This window comes from Pristis pectinata, chromosome 13, assembly GCF_009764475.1.
Source record: "Pristis pectinata isolate sPriPec2 chromosome 13, sPriPec2.1.pri, whole genome shotgun sequence".
NCBI classification, from domain to species: domain Eukaryota; kingdom Metazoa; phylum Chordata; class Chondrichthyes; order Rhinopristiformes; family Pristidae; genus Pristis; species Pristis pectinata.
Window position 1 is genome coordinate 12,430,073 of NC_067417.1, and position 20,636 is coordinate 12,450,708.

Genomic DNA, 20,636 nt, shown 5'->3' on the forward strand with positions numbered 1-20,636 from the left:
GTATTTTGCTAGAACCCAAACTTACCCTATACCATATATTCCTCCTGTAGCCCTCTCCTTCAAATATTTATCCACCCTTAAAAAAAGGTGAACAACCTTTATCTCAACCAAATCCTAGAGCAAAACATTATTTGTCCTAATGGCATTTGTTAAGAAAACCTTAATCTTTCTCTATGGCATCTTAATAACGACTGCAAATTTGGCAGATACAGTGAATTTCTGAAGCAAAGTACTGCAGATGTTGGAAATGAGCAGGTGAGGCAGGATCTGTGAAAGGAGAAATAGAGATAATGTTCCAGGGACGTTCCACAGAAATAAGGAAACCCTATATCTGTCTTCCATTTTTAGTCTAATTCAGTAACTTAACGACTTTGTTAACCAATGGGTTGGAAGTGGGGTGGGTTAAATGACTGACAGCAAACAGTCTATTGTATGATGGGACATAAGAGACTACAAATGCTGGAATCTGGAGCAGCACAAAAGCGCTGGAGGAACTCAGTGGGTCAGGCAGCATCTGTGGAAGGAAATGGACAGTTGACGTTACTGGTCTTTTGTACAAAATCAATCTACTATCTAAAAAGTCTATTTAAAGAATAGCGGAAGCAGTGACTACCTCAGCTTCACCCAATAAAAGCAGGGTAATTTTCCCAGAAAAATGTAGTGAATGGAGTTTAGTTACTTGTAAATTACCTGCTGACCTAGAGCAGTGTAGTCACAACGCTTGATTGACAGGGCGAATTACCCAATCATCTCCATTCTGAGAGGGTATAACATCATTACTATATGCAGCTTTTTAAAATTTCAGGTTATTGGCTTAAAGAACATCGCTAGAAGAGACCTGAATTTAAATCTACACCCTGGATCTGATGTTGATCTGGCACCGTGGAGCCCGATACTCCGATACGGGATATCAATATCAATGTGGCTGGCAGTCGGCTTAGCTCAGGTAAGATGTCTCGTTGATATACTGACCTCATGATGCTGGTAAAGGGACTGTTGGATTAGTTAGTAAATCATCTGATGTATTTGGCCCCTAGTCCTACCACAGTTGCTTCATGCTGTTTTCATTGCGGTGGAGGTCACAGAGAAAGTCTCCATTCAAAGGCAATATGTGGAGGTGTAAATCTGTTTAGAAATTTAGAATGTGGCACACATAGCAGGGAACATATTTTCTTTCTAAAGGCAGAACAGGAAGAACATTTCTGTAACACTTTTCTTGACTTCGGGAGGCCCAGTGTGCTTGACAGTCAGTGAAGTACTTTGGATAAATGGTTCCTTTTGTAATACTGGAAGCATAACACTCACTTTGTACACAACAAGATCCTACGAGTTGATGATCAGGAAATCTGTTTTTGTGCTGTTAATTCAGGGAGAATTAGTGGCCAGAACATTCAGCTGAACTCCCCCACTCTTTTTCGAAATCGTTCCAGGGGATCTTTGACTCAGCAGTCATCGCCCACATCCCACATCACTGACTCTTGTTGTGACGTCACTTCTGGCCTCATCTCCACACCCCAACTCTACCTCTACTGGGTGACTTCTCATCTCAAACTTACCTGTTTTCCTTTGGATATTCTGCACTGGCACAATCTGTGAAGAAAAGAACTTGGGCTCGTGTGAGGCAAAGTTATCAGTGCATTTGTACAATGGATTAACACACCTCAGTGGGTGCCAATGAAATTCTAAGCCAGTCCCTATACTGAGTTAATGTTTCAAGTTGAGGACTCCTTCCCAATTCTGATGAAGGGTCTTTGATCTGAAACATTAAATTGTTAATCTTTCCACAAATACTGCAGACTTTTTGAGTATTTCCAACATTTCCTGTTTTTGTTTCAGGTTTTCAGCATCTGCAGTCTTTTGCTTTTCAGTTATTATTTATAACTGTTGGAAGCACTATTGTCATTATTCTGAATGCAATGAATATTCATGTGATATATATCTTTTGGTTTCATATGGCTGTTGTACCCACATGTGCCTAGAAATTCACTGTAGAGTAACAACAGTGCATTGTGCTCTGCCTCTGAAATTTGGTTCAATTGATGTCAATGGTAGTCAAGGTTATAATGTAGGCAGTGAGACACAGCAAAGTGGCAATGTTCAGTTTCTGTTCCAGTGATGTTGTTTGGGATATGAATATTAGCCAGAACACTGGGGAAAGTCTCCTGCTCTTAAAATATCATTGTGGGCTCTCTGGTGTCCAGCTGAAAGGGAAATGTGGTCTTGGGTTAATGTGCCATTTGAAAGACGGCATCTCTGCCAGTGCAGTTCTCCCCTGGCGCTGCACCAGACAATTTGGATGGATTTTTGTGTGGCAGCCCCTGGAGTGAGACTTGAATGGAGAGCTCTGGAGAGAGTGCAACCAAGTGAGCCACAGGTAACAGTCTGCTGCATTCTGTAGTTACTTCTGTAACCCAATGTGCAATGTTCATTGTAACTTGCATTCACACAGTATGTCTATTTAACACAGATACCTCATGGGTTTTGAACACTCCCTCACTTCTGTTCCATTGTGACATTGCCTTGATTTTCTTGTTTAGTGGTTTCCATTCCAAGCACATGATTCCCAAAATATGCAGGAATAGCAAGTCATTAGACAAGCTAACAGAATGTTATTGTTTTTTGTTTAGGAAAATGAATACAAAAGTAGGGAGGTTATATTTCAGTGAGATAGGGTGTTGGTGAGATCACATCGGGAGAACTGTGTACAGTATTGGTCTTCTTACTCAAGGAAGGATGTTAGTATACCAGGAACAGTTCAGTTTAAGTTTGCCAAACCAATTCTTGGAGTAGGTGTGTTGTCTTATAAGGACAGGGCTGAAGGTTTAAAAAAATGGGGACTTGATCAAAACATAGAAGATCCTAAGTAGTATTAACAGGTGGATGTTAAGAGGATGTTTCCTTGTGAGTTTAGAACCAAATGTAACTGCTTAAATATGAATGGTTGCCCATTTAAGTCATAGAGTCACAGAGCAATGCAGCACGGACACAGGCCCTTCGGCCCAACGAGTCCATGTTGACCAGGCTGCCCACCCAGCTAGTCCCAATTTCCTGCGTTCGGCCCATATCCCTCTAAGCCCCGTCCCTCCATGTACTTATTCAAATGCTTCCTAAATGAAATTATTGTACCTGCCTCAACCACTTCCTCTGGCAGCTCGTTCCATATACTCGCCACCCTCTACGTGAAAAAGTTGCCCCTCAGGTCCCTTTTAAATCTTTCTCCTCTCACCCTAAATCCATGTCCCCTAGTTCTGGACTCCCCTACCCTGGGCAAAAGACTGTTACAGTCCACCTTGTCTATGCCCCTCATAATTTTAAACTTAGAAGATTGCCCCTCATACTCCTATGTTCCAAAACAAAAAAATTTGCAACAGATGAAGTAAAATTTATTCTCTCAAAGGGTGATGAGTCTTTAGAACTCTTCCTCAGAGAAGTGGTGGGAGTAGAGTCTTTGAATATTTTAAAGCAAGAGGCAGATAGATTCTTGAGTGAAGGATTACCGTGGGTTGACTGGAATGCAGAGTTGAGATGACAGTCGATCAGCCAAGACCTCATTAAATGGTAGAGCAAGTTTGAGGGATTGAGTGGCCTACTCCTGCTCCCAATCCATTTGTTCATATTACGAATGACGTGACGTGCTGATGGTGCAGAAGCCAACTGCTTATCTCATCCCCATTGTGAAGCGTTGCACTTCCTTTTGGGTAATGGAGATGTGATGATGGAACCAGTCAGTAGAATGCACCTGAGGGTAACCCATCGTAACCTCCCCTTTTACTGCTCCCTCTCCGCCAGAGGAACAGGGCACTTTGTTGCCCCAATCCCCCCAGTGCAAAGAGGTGCAGGCAGGCCGACTCATGTTTTGCCACTCCCAGCATGGAGTGTGAACAGACCACGCCAGATTACTGAATGGCTAATCCCCACTTGTATTCAAAACAAAACCAGAAAATCCTAGTAACAGTCAGCAGGAGAGAGGAATAAATGTTTCAGGTACATCATTTTTCATTGGGAATGTTGCATATATTCAGATCTGAGTGAACTTCCTTCACTGGTAACCGAAGATGTTCTCACAACTTACAGGCGCTCTTCTTCATTGGAATCTGGGAACGATTTGTTGAAGACAAGATAAAGCAGTTCGTAGACTTGTGTTCCTTAAGCAATGTGAGTAACCTGTGTATTTCTTCTCCTCCTATCCTGAACATAATCCAGTCAGTAAAGAGGAGCCCTTCCAGTCACCAATTGATATTGATCCTTCACTGGGAGATTCGCGAGGCCAGGGTGTGTGCAGTACTGAATAGGCCTTGCACACTTGGGTTCTTTGTGAGCATACAAAGGAAGTTGTAGAAGCAGAGACATGATGGAGAAAGGCTTGGGCAGCTGGGAGGGGAGGATCAAGGATTGGAATGCAGTGGCCAAACAATGGGAAGAGGTGTTGGGATAAAAATCAACTGCTGGAAATCAGTGTGGCAGTTGGCTTGGTATTGGGCAGTGGACTGAGTATTGGGGATGTTTGGTATTGGGGAGTAAGGTCTGTAGTCTGGAGTAGGATTGGTGGTAGTTCAAGGATGCATAGAATGGTCAGGAGGGTATGATTGGTGGTATTCAGATGAGAATCGCTGGTCAGGAGTACTTTGTGATGCCAAGTATACACTTGGGTGTTTGTGGTCATGGGAGAGGTGAGCGGTCAATTAACAGGATGGTTCTGTTCAGTAACTTGATGAGTTGGATGTAGAGTGCAAGCTTGGGCGTCACCCTGGGGTAATGAGGCAGTGGCAGCCCTCAGAGAGACTGTTAAGTTCCCCGACCTTAAAGGGAGTGTTGTTAAGTTGGTTCCATGCATGGGCCTGGGACCTACTCAGGCAGATCTCCCTTAAGTTAGCCAGACTGAGACCTCATCGGTCCAAGGAAAGCTTGCCTCTGCATGGGTGGCCTGCAGACAGCTTAGGCCATGCATGCACAATTGAAAAGAAAATTTGTGCAGTGCACACCATTGGAAAGCATTGCACATGTCCAGAGTCATCTTTGCAAGAGACACACACAGGACCCAGATTGAAAATTCACAAGTTTTGTAAGATTCACATGCATGCTCCATTGTTTCAAATATATTTCGCTTTTTGCTGAAATTGGATCATGCAGCCATAAAAATATGGGACTGGGTGCTCCAATATCTAGGCAGCTCATTTTCCCACAGAAACTTTCTTAACTAGCTGCAGGTCAGTTAATATCTAGTGACCTTTTTTTAAGTTTCACTATAAAATAGAAATACCAACACCCTTTTCTTTAATGCCCATCTACAAAATATTTATAATTTTTCTTTAACATTACTCACAGGTATCAGTCTTGATCTTACTGCACAGGTGTTATGGTTTCTACATCCATGGACGATCGGTACACGGTCATGCTGATATTGGTATGGAGACAATGTTCCTCAATCTCAAGAAAGAAGAGGTAATCAGTTGATGCATTTTATCATTTTAGGATAGATTTATCTTAAAAGCAAATATAATTTCCACCCTTCCAAGAACCAATGAAATTGGAATAGGATCATGTTATGTGACCTTGTTAATCCTTCATTCAGTAAGACCATGACTGTTCCTTTGCTTTAAGTTCATTTTCCTATGAAGTCAACTTATCCCCTGACTGACTCAGTTTAAAAGCCTATCAATCCCATTTTAGAATATTCTCGACAAATCAACAGCAGCACAGTGGCTCAGCTAGTAGAGATGTTTCCTCACAGCGCCAGAGACCTGGGTTCAATCCTGACCTCAGGTGCTCTGTGTGGAATTTTCACATTCTTGCTGTGACTGCATGGTTTACTCCAGGTGCTCTAGTTTCCTCCCACATGTGGGTTGGTAGGTTACTTGGACACTATAAATTGCCCTAATGTGTAGGCTAACAGTAGAATCTGGGGGGAGTTGATAGAATGTAAGGAGAATGGGATTAATGCAGGATTAATGAAATGGTGGTTCATATTCACCCTGGACTCTGTCTGATTCTGTGCTGCATCTCTCTATGATTCTATGATCAAATTCCCACTGCGTCAGGAATTCCTGATTCACAATACTTGTGAGTAAAGAAATTCCTCCTCATTTTGGTCCTATAAGGAGAAATCTTTGTCCTGTAACTATGACCTCAAGGTATTTCCCTGGCAAATGGGGCAGATCTCTTATTCTGGAGGTGGTTGGGTGCAGGGATAACTGGCAAATCAGACAGAGAAAAATAAACACCTTAACTCAGTTGTGTATGGACATTTTTTTTTCATCTAAGGGTCAAAAACTGGACCAGCTTTGTTCTGGGTATTTGTTCTCTTAAGACAGAGTTTTCTCTCTTTGCTGTACAAAGGGGAATGGGTACCCCCAGGGTCTGGAACAGGAAAATCTGCACAAGTAGGAGATGCCAGTGAACACACACAAAGAAGAAAAGTGATGAAGACACTGAGCTTGGGAGGGACAAGAGAGCAGCAGGTGGGAATCAGAAAGGTTAGCGATGGGGATGGTTTTGAATTAATTTACTGACAACATTTTCTAATCCTACCCTTTTTCCAACAGGATAATCTTTGTGCAATGAGAGGCCTTGAGCCCAACATGGAGATCCAGACCTTTGAAGTCCTTATTTCTAACAAGGTCAGACAACAATATGACAGGATACTATCACCATTGAATGAGGTACTTCACTTGTTTTTGTTTTCTATGACCTGTTATCACTTTAGAGTAAAAGATTGCTTCACTTTTTTGTTCAGTGAACTATTGGCCTTCACCCTTATTGAGGAAGTTGTTGATACTTTGGGCAGAGTGTTTTTTGTTCTGTGTGTTATCAGCCATTCATTTAGCTGTCTACACCGTAAGTGCTGGAATCTCCTCCCTAATCCCTTCCACTTTCTCCTCGTGCTCTCCTCCATTTGGATGCAGCTTCAAACCTACCCCTTTATCCAAGCTCCTGCTATCTGCTCCTTCCTTGTCCTTGCATAATAAACCTTCTGTGAAGCACAGTGGGATGTTTTTGGATGTTGGGGACACAATATAAGCAGGATTTATTGTTGCTTCATGCATTCCTCTCAGTCGAGCTGTGGTGTGCTAACGAAATTGTTCATCCCTGCAATGGCAGCAGGATAAGTTTGTACAGCTCAGCGTAGAGTAATGGGTAAAATATGGATAAAGTAAAAGGGAAGGGGAGTGCAGGAGAGCTTGCTGAAGTCTCCAGAATAAAAAATAAGACAGAAAGTTTAGAAAAGGATAAGAATTTAACTTCAGGCAACATGGAGAAAATTTGAGAAGAAGGGTGGTGAATACAGGACTGAACGTGTTATATTTGAATGCACACAGTACACGAAACAAGGTAGATGAGCTTATAGCACAGTTAGAATTTGGCAGGTACAATGTTGTGGGCATCACAGAGTCATGGCTGAAAGAAGATCACAGCTGGGAGCTAAACATACAAGGATACACATCCTATTGAAAAGACAGGCAAGTGGACAGAGGGATGGGGTGGCTCTGTTGGTAAAAAATGAAATCAAATCCTTAACAAGAAGTGACATAGGATCAGAAGATGTAGAATCCTTGTGGGTAGAGTTAAGGAACTGCAAGGGTAAAAAGACCTGATGGGAGTTATATGCAGGCCTCCGAATAGTAGCCAGGATGTGGGGAACAGATCAAAACAGGAGATAGAAAAGGCATGTAAGAAAGGCAATGGGGGATTTCAATATGCAGGTAGATTGGGAAAATCAGGTTGGTACTGGATTCCAAGAGAAGGAATTTGTAGAATGCCTATGAGATGGCTTTTTATAGCAGCTTGTGGTCAAACCCACTAGGGAAAAAGCAATTCTGGATTTGTTGTTGTGCAATGAACCAGATTTGATAAGGGAGCTTAAGGTAAAGGAACCCTTCGGAGGCAGTGATCATAATATAGAACTCATCCTGCAGTTTGAGAGGGAGAAGCTAAAATCAGATGTATCAGTATTAGAGTAAAGGTAACTACAGAGGCATGAGAGAGGAGCTGGAAAAGTTGATTGGAAGGGGACCCTAGCAGGGATGTCGGTAGACCAGCAATGGCAGGAGTTTCTGGGAATAATTCAGAAGACACAAGATCAGTTCATCCCAAAGAAGCAGCATTCTAAAAGGAGGATGAGGCAACCTTGGCTGACAAAGACCGCATAAAAGCAAAAGAGAGGGCATACAATATTGCAAAAATTAGTGGGAAGCTAGAGGATTGGGAAGATTTTAAAAACCAACAGAAGGCAACTGAACAAAAGCAATAAGGGGAGGAAAGATTAAATATGAAGATAAGCTAGCCAATAATATAAAAGAGGATACCAAAAACTTCTTCAGATACATAAAAAGAGAGACAAGAGTGGACATTGGACTGTTGGAAAATGACGCTAGAGAGGTAGTAATGGGGAACAAAGAAATGGCAGACAAACTGAATAGCTATTTCAGTCTTCACTGTGGAAGACACCAGCAACATGCCAGAAATTCGAGAGAGTCAGTGGGCAGAAGTGAGTGTAGAAGGTGCTTGGGAAAACTGAAAGGTCTGAAGGTGGATAAGTCCCTGGACGGATGGACTACACCCCAGCGTTCTGAAAGAGGTCGTGAAGAGAGTGTGGAGGCATTAGTGATCTTTCAAGAGTCACTAGATTCAGGAATGTTCCAGAGGATTGGAAAATCGCAATTGTCACTCCACTCTTTAAGAAGGGAGGGAGGCAAAAGACAGGAAATTATAGGCCAGTAAGCCTGACTTCAGTGGTTGGTAAGATGTTAGAGTCTATTATTAAGGATGAGGTTTCAGGGTATTCGGAAAGCACATGATAAAGTAGGCGAAGCCAGCATTGAAACCATTCCTTTTTCTTACCTGACAAGTTGGTTGGAATTCTTTGAGGAATTAATAGGCAAGATAGACAAAGGAGAGTCAGTGGATGTTGTTTGCTTGGATTTTCAGAAGGCCCTTTGACAAGGTGCTACACAAGAGGCTGCTAAACAAGATAGGAGCCCATGGTATTACAGGAAAAGGTACTAGCATGGATAGAGATTGGCTGACTGGCAGAAGGCAAAGAATGGGAATAAAGGGAGCTTTACTGGTTGGCTGCCGGTGACTAGTGGTGTTCCGTGGGGTTTTGATGTTGGGTCCACTACTTTCATGTTATACGTTAATGATCTGGATGATGGAATTGGTGGCTTTGTGCCAAGTTTGTAGATGATACAAAGATATGTGGAGTGGTAGGTAGTGTTGAAGAAGCAGGGAGTCTGCAGGACTTGACAGGTTGGGAGAATGGGCAAAGAGGTGGCAGATGGAATACCGTGTAGGGAAGTGTATAGTCATGTACTTTGTAGGATGAATAAAGACGTAGACTATTTTCTAATGGGGAGAGTTCAGAAATCAGAGGTGCAAGGGGACTTGGGAGTCCTAGTGCAGGATTCCCTAAAGGTAACTTGCAGATTGAGTCGGCAGGAAGGAAGGCAAATACAATGTTAACATATATTTCAGGAGGACTAGAATATAAAAGCAAGGATGTAATGCTGAGGCTTTATAAGGTGTTGGTCAGACCACATTTGGAGTATGTGAGCAGTTCTGAGTTCCATATCTAAGGAAGGATGTGCTGGCGTTGGAGAGGGTCCAGAGGAGGTTTACGAGAATGATCCAGGGATGAAAGGATTAACGTACAAGGGGCATTTGATGCTCTGGGCCTCTACTCGCTAGAGTTTAGAAGGATGAGGGTGGGGGGGATCTCACTGAAATCTACTGAATATTGAAAGGCCTGGATAGAATGGACATGGAGAGATGTTTCCAGCAGTGGGAGAGTCTAGGACCAGAGGGCACAGCCTCAGAATAGAAGGACATCCTTTGGAACTGAGATGAGGAGGAACTTCTTTAGCCAGAGGGCAGTGAATCTGTGGAATTCATTGCCACAGACTGCTGTGGAGGCAAGTCATTGGGTTATATTGAAAGCAGAGGTTGATAGGTTCTTGATTAGCAAGGGTATCAAAGGTTATGGGGAGAAGGCAGGAGAATGGGGTTGAGAGGGAATAATAAATCAGCCATGATTGAATGGTGGAGCGACTCGATGGGCCAAATGGCCTAATTCTGCTCCTATGTCTTATGGTCTTATGGTGTGATAATGAGGGTTAAGAGAAGTGTGGGGGAGGAGAGAGGAATTGAAGGGCAGTATTGAAGTGAAGAAATAGTTGGTTGTGCAAAGATAGAAGAGGTTTTAATACCGTGATAGCTGAGATTTGAATTGTGACTAATGGGTTGGTGTTCAGGTAATCACAGATATGGTTTGGAGAGTACAGTTCTGGCAGAAAGTCATTGACTCTTTCTATTTCCACAGATGCTGCCTTGACCTGCTGAGTATTTCCAGCATTTTCTGTTTTACTTCAGCTCTGTTTTATCTTATGTTTCATTTCCATGCAGCAAATGTAACAGCCTAGAAATTAATTCTGGTCACAAGCAGTCAATACATTCCATTGTTGTGTCAAAGCTGTGTACACTGTCCTTGGAATTCATTCTACACTGGAACCCAAGATGAATTTCATATGTAAAGTACATTTTGCGGATGTGATTGTATATGGAGTTTAATGCTATCGACTGGGCTAAGGATTTGGGCAAACGTTTTTAATTTGTGCAGCAGACATTGTTTTACGACTACAGAGTCCCGGAACATATGGCAGGATGTGACCTTTGGTCATTCTTTTCATTCATGTTATTATCCTTAAAGGTGGCAAGAAGGAATCATGCTGGGCACGTGGATTCACCCACTCTGCAGCAAAGTCTAAAAGGCGTACTTCACAATGAACAAGTTCCTTTCCGTCCTTTCTTGAACACGTGAGCTGGCACCTTCCATTTTGTTTGCTGCAAGGTGTTGCTAAATGATGTATTTTGTAGTGGTTGCCAGTGTTAAAATGAATCCTTGGAAGTTAATTGATATTTCTGAGTGAGTGGTGTAAAACTCAGAAGGAAACTCACCGTTCAGGGCACCAATAGGATGTAGTGTGTTTACACACTTCCCTTCACCAGTGAATTCCAGTGCTTATTATGGGGAGAGTCAAAAGATTTATAATTTCACCCATTGTCAACATGCCAACTGCAACAAACTCCTGGGTAGCAAATTTTAAAACTTCCCTGTATTCCCCTGAATGCAACAAAACAAATTCCATGCTCTGACCTACAAGGCCAGCGCTGAATATATGTTCACTGCCAAAATAGCTCATTGTATTGAAGTCACAAACTGCATCACAGCACAGGAGCACAGGAAGCTGATTTTGGTTGTGGGATAAATATTAGCTGTGACTTCTGGAGAAATCCCATGCACACCTTTGAAGTCTTGGGATTTTATATTCACTTGAGAGCAAAGAGAGCCACGGTTTCACATCTATCAAAAGGATGTTGCCACACACACCTTGAGGACTGCACTGGAGACTCTGCATGGATTTCATGACTTTGGAGTGACTGTTCACATTTGAAATATTCCAAATAGTGGCATGAAATAATCAGTTAATATGCTTTAGGTGACATTGGTTGAGAGAGGAATGTTGGCCCAGGTACTCATGACAGGAGATGTCAGTTTAACATCTGATTTGGAGAATGGTGTTTTCTTCAATGTGAGGTTCACCAACTAGAGTATTGGTATTGGTTTATTATTGTCACTTGTACCGAGGTACAGTGAAAAAACTCGTCTTGCATACCGATCGTACAGGTCAATTCATTACACAGTGCAGTTACATTGAATTAGTACAGAGTGCATTGAGGTAGTACAGGTAAAAAACAATACAGTGTAAAGTGTCACAGCTACGAGAAAGTGCAGTGCAATAAGGTGCAAGGTCACAACAAGGTAGATCATGAGGTCAGAGTCTAGAGGATCAGTTCAGATTATTAACTCAAATCTTGCTACATGGCTTGAACTGGCAGTGGTTTAGTTGGCATTATGTTCCAGAATATCCCAGGTTCAATCCCTTATCGGTACCAATCTGACCTTTAGCTCATGGAAGGTCCTGAGAATTGCTGTCAGGACCTTTCATGCCACTCAGGTCCTGTTTTTGATTGGCATGTCGTGACTGAGCTGGAAGTACTCACACCTAAATAGGATCAACCTGGTCTGCGGTATTAAGGAATGGAAGTACAATAATTGTTACTGAGGTAATTATCCAGAAAGTGGTGGGTTCAAGTCCCATCAAGGCAAGCTTGACAATTTGAATTTGGTTTTTAATAAGCTGGTATTTATGAAACATGAAACTGTCAGATTGGAGCAGATCTTCACCTGACCCTATGATTGCCAGACACTGCCCTTGGATCAAACAGTTGTTTCCATTGGGAGCTCTGCAAAGAGCCCTGGCTGCAGCCCCAGAGTGGCTCTAACCGCTAGTGAGGCCTTGCCCCCAAGCCCACCACATGTCAACGCTACCACAGAAATGGAAGTTTGACTTGAAATTGAAATACAGGTTGAAACTAGGAGGAATCTGGATAGGAGATGACAGTGGACCTTGGAATAAGGGAAGGAGGTGGTGAGGGGAACCAGTGGGAGGAATGTGTGGGCGATGGGTAGATGGAGAGGGTGGGAAAGGGGAGAGGAAACTATGTGCGTTGCTACAGGCTGAAAACTCTCCAGTCCAGCAACTAAGATATCTTTATTAGTCACAATGTATATTAAAACACAGTGAAATGCATCTTTTGTGTAGAGTGTTCTGGGGACAGCCACAAGTGTCGCCACACTTCTGGCGCCCAACATAGCATGCCCACAACTTCCTAACCATACTTCTTTGGAATGTGGGGGGTCCGGCATGTTTTTGAATCTGTAGTACACATCTGTAGTAATTCTTAAAATGAGCCTGTGCTGCCCAATTACACCCATGTTAATCTACTAACCCGTACGTCTTTGGAATGTGGGGGGAAACCAGAGCACCCGGAGGAAACCCACGGAGTCACAGGGAGAAAGTACAAACACTTTACAGACAGTGGCGGGAATTGAACCCGATCGCTGGCACTGTAATAGCATCACACTAACCGCTACTGCTACTGTACCGTAACTAAATCTAACTAAGATCCAAATTAACTAAGGTCTGTACTAATCTGCAGCTAATTAATCTGCAGTATAACTTCTGTGATCTCGGCTGAGAACGTTTCCAACTTGCAGAAACTTTGGGTTAGGGGCGGTTCTCTGACCCTTACATCACCCGGGGAATGTCTATACTTAAAAAGAACCGTTCTCCTGCTCAGGTGCTGGACTAGACAGTTTCAACCTGTATATCCAATGATTTGCCCATTTCTGGTGTCAGACTGACTGATCTGCAGTTGCCTTTAAAAACAACAATATCCACAAACTTCCAGTCCTCTTGCACCATGATGAAGCCAAACAGCATTGCAAATCTCTACTGTTTCTGCCCTTGCTTCTTTTAAGAGCTTGTAACACATTTTATCCCAGCTTTGCTGAGTTATCCACTTTTAAAGATGGTAGAGCAATTAATGTGGCCTCTGACTATAAACTTATCATTTCCAACACATCACTTTCTTTCTCTGTAATGTCAATACCTTCCATGAAGTCATATGTAAAGTATTCATTCAAAACTTTACATGCCTCCTACTTCCACTCAGGCTGCTGCTTTGGCTCTCAGAGCACCCACTCTTCTAATCTTCTCTTGCTTCACACTTTTCTCAAACTCTTAGTGGTTTTCTTTGATTTTATCTACTAGTGTCTTTTCTTGCACCCTCTTAGCTTTTATAGATTTCTTTTATACTTTCAACCCTGCACCTTCAAACTCCTTTCGGCTTTTCTGTGATGTTGAGCTCTCCGTATTGCGTTTAACCCTTCTCCCTTTTTTGTCTTATCCTCCCCTGTATGTCCTCAGCATCTCTGGGAGTGCAGAATTGGAGCTGTCCGTTTCTTGTAATGGATCCAAATCTTCACTATCTTCTTTTTGAAGGTCTTCCACTGCTCTGACATTGATTTGCCTTTAAGTAGTCGTTTCCAGTCAGCTGCTGCCTAAGTCATATCTCAGTCCAGTTAAATTGGCCGTGCTCCAATTTAGAACTTTTACTCCCAGCCTGTCTTTGTCTTTTTTTCATAGCCACACTAACCTGTGGGAGAGAGAAATACTTCAGAGGAGTGACCAGTGGTCAGATGATTGATTGAAAATGTGTCTTTAATATTCTGCATGACAGCAGCTATGACCCTGATGTAGCTAGCTGTCAACTTTGACAGCAAAAATAGGAGCTTGTTTTAACAACTGGGATTGGTTTATGAAAGGAGCGGGGTTCAGATGAGACACTCACACATGCATGTGCAACGCATACTCCCCATTAAGACACAGAAAACATGAATGCATGTGACATGCATGCATACATAACCTGCTCATATGCTGTTTCTGGGAATATGGGTGTGCATGCACAGACACACAAACATGCCCATATATGTTATATAGTGTAATAAATAAACATGCATACACGCACAATACACACACACAGCACACAACACACACAACACACCACACACACACAAACACACACACACACACACAACACACAACACACACAAACAACTATTGTTTCTCAGGCCTGTGAATTCCCTCTTCTGGCTCCTTTTACTTTTCAATGTGAAGGACACTCGTAGGAAACAGTCAATAGGACATATTTGCTTCCAGTCATTCATCCTTATTTAATTTTTTTGGCTGAAACTGCTGTTCTTTTAAATAACATTTCATTAACTTTATGTTTCTGTGTCTACTGTCAGTTTTAAGTTATTTTTCTCTCTGAACTCCTCAGGTTCACTGCATCCTGCCTCTGAGTCATTTAAAGTTATTGCTGAGACTTTGATGAAGGCAATGCTATCTTCCCCTTCCTCACCTCAGAACTACTTTGTCCCTTTGTGATTTTTGCAAGGTGATGTCTGGTATTAATTGTGGTGAGAAGTGTGTTTTCTGTTTTCTCAGTCCCACTTACCAGCAGAGATTGGGGACCAGGATATTGTACTGAACTGACTTCATTCTGAATGATTGGTCAGATTCACAAAATGTGCTTAGGCTGACATAACACTTCATCACCCATGACTAAAGTACTTCTGTGTCATAGAGTCTGAGTCATACAGATTGGAAAAAAGCTCTTCAGCCCATACATGTCCATGCCAGCCAAGATGTATATTCAGGCTAGTTCCATTTCCCAGCACTTGGTCCATATCCCTCTAAACTCTTGTCATCCATATACCTGTCCACATATTTCTTAATTGTACTTATGTCCTCTAATTCATTACGGAGCACTTTATGTATTTATGCTGTTGATTTTACGCAGTGTTACATTGATTCACTTTCTTGTTCTCCCATCCATGTGATATGACAGGTCTGGAGCTGTTTATAGTCAAAATTATAACAGTAAAATAATGACTTGTAATAATGCAGACAGGGCTCATAACAATAAGGAGATGGCTGACGACTGTCATCTTGCTGAAATCAAAGCCTTGGATAATCGTTTGAGTTTGCAAACAGCAAACTGTCTATACCTCTTGCTACCTTGGCGAAGCAGCCAACATAATCAAAGACCCCACCGACCGGGGACATTCTCTCTTCTCCCCTCTCCCATCAGGCAGAAGATACAGTAGCCTGAGGGCACGTACCACCAGGCTCAAGGACAGCTGCTATCCCACAGTGATAAGACTATTGAACAGTTCCCTAGTACAATGAGATGGACTCTTGACCTCACAATCTACCTTGTTATGCACCTTATCATCTACTTGCACTGCACTTCCTCTGTAGCTGTGACACTTTACTCTGCATTCTGTATTGTTTTTACCCTGTACTACCTCAATGCACTATGTAATGAATTGATCTGTACAAATGGTATGCAAGACAAGTTTTTCACTGTACCTCAGTATCATTCGTCATGGCTAGCCCTCGAGGTCAAGGATGATGGTCTTCGTTCCGTTGATCTATTTATGGACTCTCAAGTGGCTTATGAGTCCAATCTTGGAAGTAGCCCACAGAGCGAAGACGCCTGTGTGTGTATCTGTTTAACGTGTACTTGATGTTGCACTACAAAAAGCACACGATACTTCACAAATCAACCAACTGATTCCAATGGCACGGAAACCTCGACGATTGGAGCTGATGGATTTGTTGCAGCCTTCATCCGCCTTCACAGCCATTGAGTTCAAAATAACTTCGTCAGCCTGTTCCACCTTTGAGGTCTTAGTTGGACTGTTCTTTGTCAGGGACCTCACCATCGACCTTACCACCATGGGTGACCCTACCAGGAGCATAGCTCCAGATGGCATCGCTCTTGGGATCTCAGGACCACACAAGCTTCTCCACCATGACAAGGTGACAAATCCACAGAGAAGACCTCGGTATAAGTGACAATAATAAACCAATACCAGTACCAGTACTTTCATTCCATGGGTCAGCATATCATAGCTACAAGCTTCACTCCAAGACATGATCTAGTCTATCCTCCTGTGCATATCTGAGGCTAATGTGGTATTGAAAGATGAGAAACAAGGCTTTGCCTGTCTGCAAAGTGAATGCAAAAGGATTCCCTTGGAGTTATTTGAAAAGACTCATGTTCTCCTGTTGTCTTGGTCCACATTCTCCCCTCGCCCATAAATCGGTTGGTTATTCACCTCATCACTGTGGGATTGCCCACAGGACACATGCTTTGCTGTTAGGCTTGAAGTACTTTAGGGTATCCTGATGACTTGTGAAGATTTGGAATTAAATAAAAACAAAAAGACTCATCTTCCTAAAGTGTCTTTCATGATGCCCCTAATTCTTTACAGCTGATGAGGTTTGTCGCTGTTAGATGTAGAAAACACAGCAACAATGTGCTCTCAGAAATGGCAATATGATAATCTGTTTTTGTGGTGTTGATTGAGTGGTAAATATTCTTTCGGACAATGGAAGCAGTGCATAAGATCTTTTATCTCCACTTTAGAGTTCAGAAGGAGCCCTGGTGTGACAACACATTTGAAAGATCGCTCCTCTGACAATGCAGCACTCCCACTGCAGTGTCAGCCTAGAATTTCAAAGTTAGATTCTCTGGAGTGGGATAAACCCAGAAACGTCATTCAGAGATGACAGTGTTGTCACTATTGCATGGTTGACCCACTACCTATTTACCATGTAACAGTTGCTCTGTCCCCTCCTTATGTAACGTTGTGGACTGTTCTGTACACAGGCTTACAAAGACATGGACTACGTTGTGAAGGAAAAGCTCTTTCTGGAGCGAATCTTGGACTTCGAGTTTCAGCGATCAGATGACAGAAGTTTCTTCTATAATGGTAAGAGCAGCAGATTTGCCAATATCTTGGAGCCCAATGCCACGTACTCATGGCTTTACATCATTTTAAGATTCTTTATTAGTCACATGCACATCGAAGCACACAGTGAAATGCATCTTTTTGCGTGGAGTGTTCTGGGGGCAGCCCGCAAGAGTCGCCACGTTTCCGGCGCCAACATAGCATGCCCACAACTTCCTAACCCGTACATCTTTGGAATGTGGGAGGAAACCATAACACCCGGAGGAAACCCACGCAGACACAGGGAGAACGTACAAACTCCTTCCAGATAGACTCTTTACAGACAGAACTCCTTACATTCACATAGCTGGGCATAACTGCACTGGATATTGTTTATCTGACTTCCCATTGTACTTTTTTTCCTGCCCTTGTTCTTAGCAGTTGAACAAAGCCAAGCTTGGCACCTTCCTCCATTGCTTCCTCATCTGCTCAACCTTTACCTCATGATGTACTGCATCATTTGACGTTCCCAGATGCAAATAAATGTCAGAACTGATGTGCAGAACCTGCTCCAATTATGGTACCTCATTGTGATATTTTTGTTGGCTTTGGCTATGGCAGTATTTTGAATTTGGCTAAAGAACTTCCCCAGAGCAGTTGTACAAGTTTATATGAGTCCAGGCCATTGGATGTACTCCCTGTAACCAGTGACCCTGCCAAATTGAGATATAGTTATCTCCACCATGAAGAGTTTTCTCTCATGGTGTGAAATGTTAATGTAAAGATCTTTGTAAAGATCTGTGCTGAATTCACCATCCATTTTTCCTGAAATGGAATGAAATAGGTAGGCCCATGTAGACACCATGGCCATGAAAGCACAACCAGTGCCTCTACTTCTTCAGGAGGCTAAAGAAACCTTTTGGCTGCACCACAGCATGGTATGGCAACTGCTCTGCCCGGAACCACAGAGAAACTGCAGAGAGTTGTGGACACAGCTCAGCACATCATGGAAACTAACCTCCCCTCCATGGGTCTACACCTCACTGCCTCGGTAAAGCAGCCAACATAACCAAAGACCCCTACCCACACCCAATATTCTCTCTTCTCCCTTCGGGCGGAAGATACAAAAAGCTTGAAAGCACATACCACCAGGCTCAAGGACAGCTTCCATCCCGCTCATAAGACTATTGAACAGTTCCCTAGTACAATAAGATGGACTCTTGACCTCACAATCTACCTCATTTACAGCCTTGCGCCTTATTGTCTGCCTACACTGCACTTTCTCTGTGACACCTTATTCTGCATTCTCTTATCGTTATCCCTTGTACTACCTCAATGCACTGATGTGATGAAAAGATCTGTATGGTTGGCATGCAAAACCAGCTTTTGCACTGTGCCGCAGTACATGTGACAATAATTTACCAAGTTACCAATTTTGTAGAGTGTAAAAATAAAATCCAGTTTATAGCTGGGCTCAAGTTCTACCAAGGAACTGATTACCGGGAACCTATTCTCTATCAGCTCTTAACCTTCTTGAATTCTGTGCTGAATGTTGTTTGTCCTCTTCTCTGACTTCTTGTGTTCTTTCCTATCCTCATCTTGACAGCACTTGGATAAACCCAACCTTCCAACATCCTCTGTTGCATCCTCATTTACCTCACTGTCATCCGCAGAATTTTTCAACTTTTGCCTCATGATGTCCTGCATCACTTGACTCACCACTTCTAAATAGATGACAAAAATTGATGTGCAGAATCTGGTCCATTATTACTGTCCCACTCTAAGGTAGCCGGTATGTGTCCCGCCTTCACCTCCCCCCTCACCTTGGTCAGCTGTCTCCAGAGCTATATCATGCTCAGGGAGAGCCCATTGTCTAGTTCAGTGGCAAGTTCTTCTCTCATCCCAGGCGGGTCTGGACGTCACATGGACCAAGTCCTCTCTACCTGAGCTCTGAACCGCTCTGCTTCACTTCTGGTAGGCATTAGAGAGTCAGCTTCTGCCAGACCAGCTCACTACTCTGGGGGTAGTGGCCCATGCAATCCATAACAATGTAACATAAGGAGAATGGAGGCAGGATTTAACCATTTCAATGGCCTGCTCTGCCATACAATAGAATCATGGCTTATCTAACCTCCACTTCCTCCCTGACCCCTAGAACCCTTGATTACCCTGTACACCCAAGAATCTGTTCCGCTTAACCTTAACTATTCTTAATGATTCAACATCCACAGCCAGAGCATTCCAAAGATACATAACCATTTCAGGGAATAAATTCCTTCTCATCTAAAGTGTTTTGGTTGATTCTCTATCCTGAGACAATGCCCAAGGTTCTTGACTTCCTGACCTGGAGAAGCATCTTCAAAACATCTATCTTTCAAATCCCTTCAAAATCTTCTGCATTTCATCAAGGTAACCCCTCATCCTTCACCCTGGACAGTGTGACCTATTGAAATACTTGAGCTGCTTGGTGAGATTTGATACTATAATTTTATAAAGTATTACAATTTAATTTTTTTCAAATTTAAATATTTCAGTTGATGGAGATGTTTTCCCTAGAAAAGTAGGGAAGAGAGAAATGAGGCAGAAATGGAATGTCCTTTGCTTTAGAGGAAGGGTGGGCTTTTGAGGAGCAGTGGGTGGACACTGGGGAATCTGCTAGGGCCCACCTTTTGGATGTTGCAAGGCTTTGGTTGTTTATCCATCACCTTGAGTTGTTCTCCATCCCAAGGAGTCTAAGATGGGCTAGTCGAAGTAAGGATAGCAGTAGGGGTGCACAATTGGGTAGTGTACTCCTTGCAGAGAGAGGGCCAGGATCATCAACTCGGTGAACGATGCACTTTAGTCTGCCTGAAACCTGTTGGTCTTCCAGCGTTGGGAGATGTTTGGATAAGTACGTGATTAGGAAAGGGTCAGAAGGATATGGGCCAAACACAGGCAAATGGGACTAGCTTCAGGTGGCCACCTCAGTCATCATGGATAAGTTGGGCCGAAGGGCCTGTTTCTGTGCTGTATTACTCTAAGATTTACCAGTTTGGTAAGGAACTGGAGAGGTCTAGAGTCCGTGCCCTAATCCACACCAAATCCTGTCCTCCCCTCACCTCTTGTGTTGCTAACTACCAGTTGAGCAACACCTCTGTTTTCAAATTCACCTCCTCATTTTCAAATCCCTCTATCATCTTACCCCCTTCCCCTCCTTTTCTCAGTAATCTCTCTGCCTCTCTCTCCTGCTTCAAAATTGTCTTCACAGCCTACCCCGGGACCAAACACTTAATCACCTGCCCAGAAGTTAGAGATGTCGCTCAGGGCTCATTTTTGCTTGATAATGTTCCAAAGAAACTGGATGTTTTGCAACTTTTTTATATATATGATATAAATGGAAGTTGTAATTTTTGTAAACTGTGGCGTGTGTTTAATGTGCCTGTATCGTAAATCCTGT

The 20,636-nt window shown here is 42.8% G+C and overlaps 1 protein-coding gene across 1 annotated transcript in view; it reads left to right on the forward strand.

Annotated features, from left to right (window-relative positions):
- The window catches only part of LOC127577441 (meckelin-like), a 104,517-nt gene that overhangs the window by 78,184 nt on the left and 5,697 nt on the right, over nucleotides 1-20,636 (forward strand). The window contains exons 9-14 of the transcript XR_007957382.1: nucleotides 806-946; nucleotides 4,075-4,155; nucleotides 5,326-5,442; nucleotides 6,543-6,659; nucleotides 10,703-10,809; nucleotides 17,140-17,242. The gene's annotated coding sequence lies outside the window, so the exon portion shown is untranslated. The remainder of the gene's footprint in view (nucleotides 1-805; nucleotides 947-4,074; nucleotides 4,156-5,325; nucleotides 5,443-6,542; nucleotides 6,660-10,702; nucleotides 10,810-17,139; nucleotides 17,243-20,636) is intronic.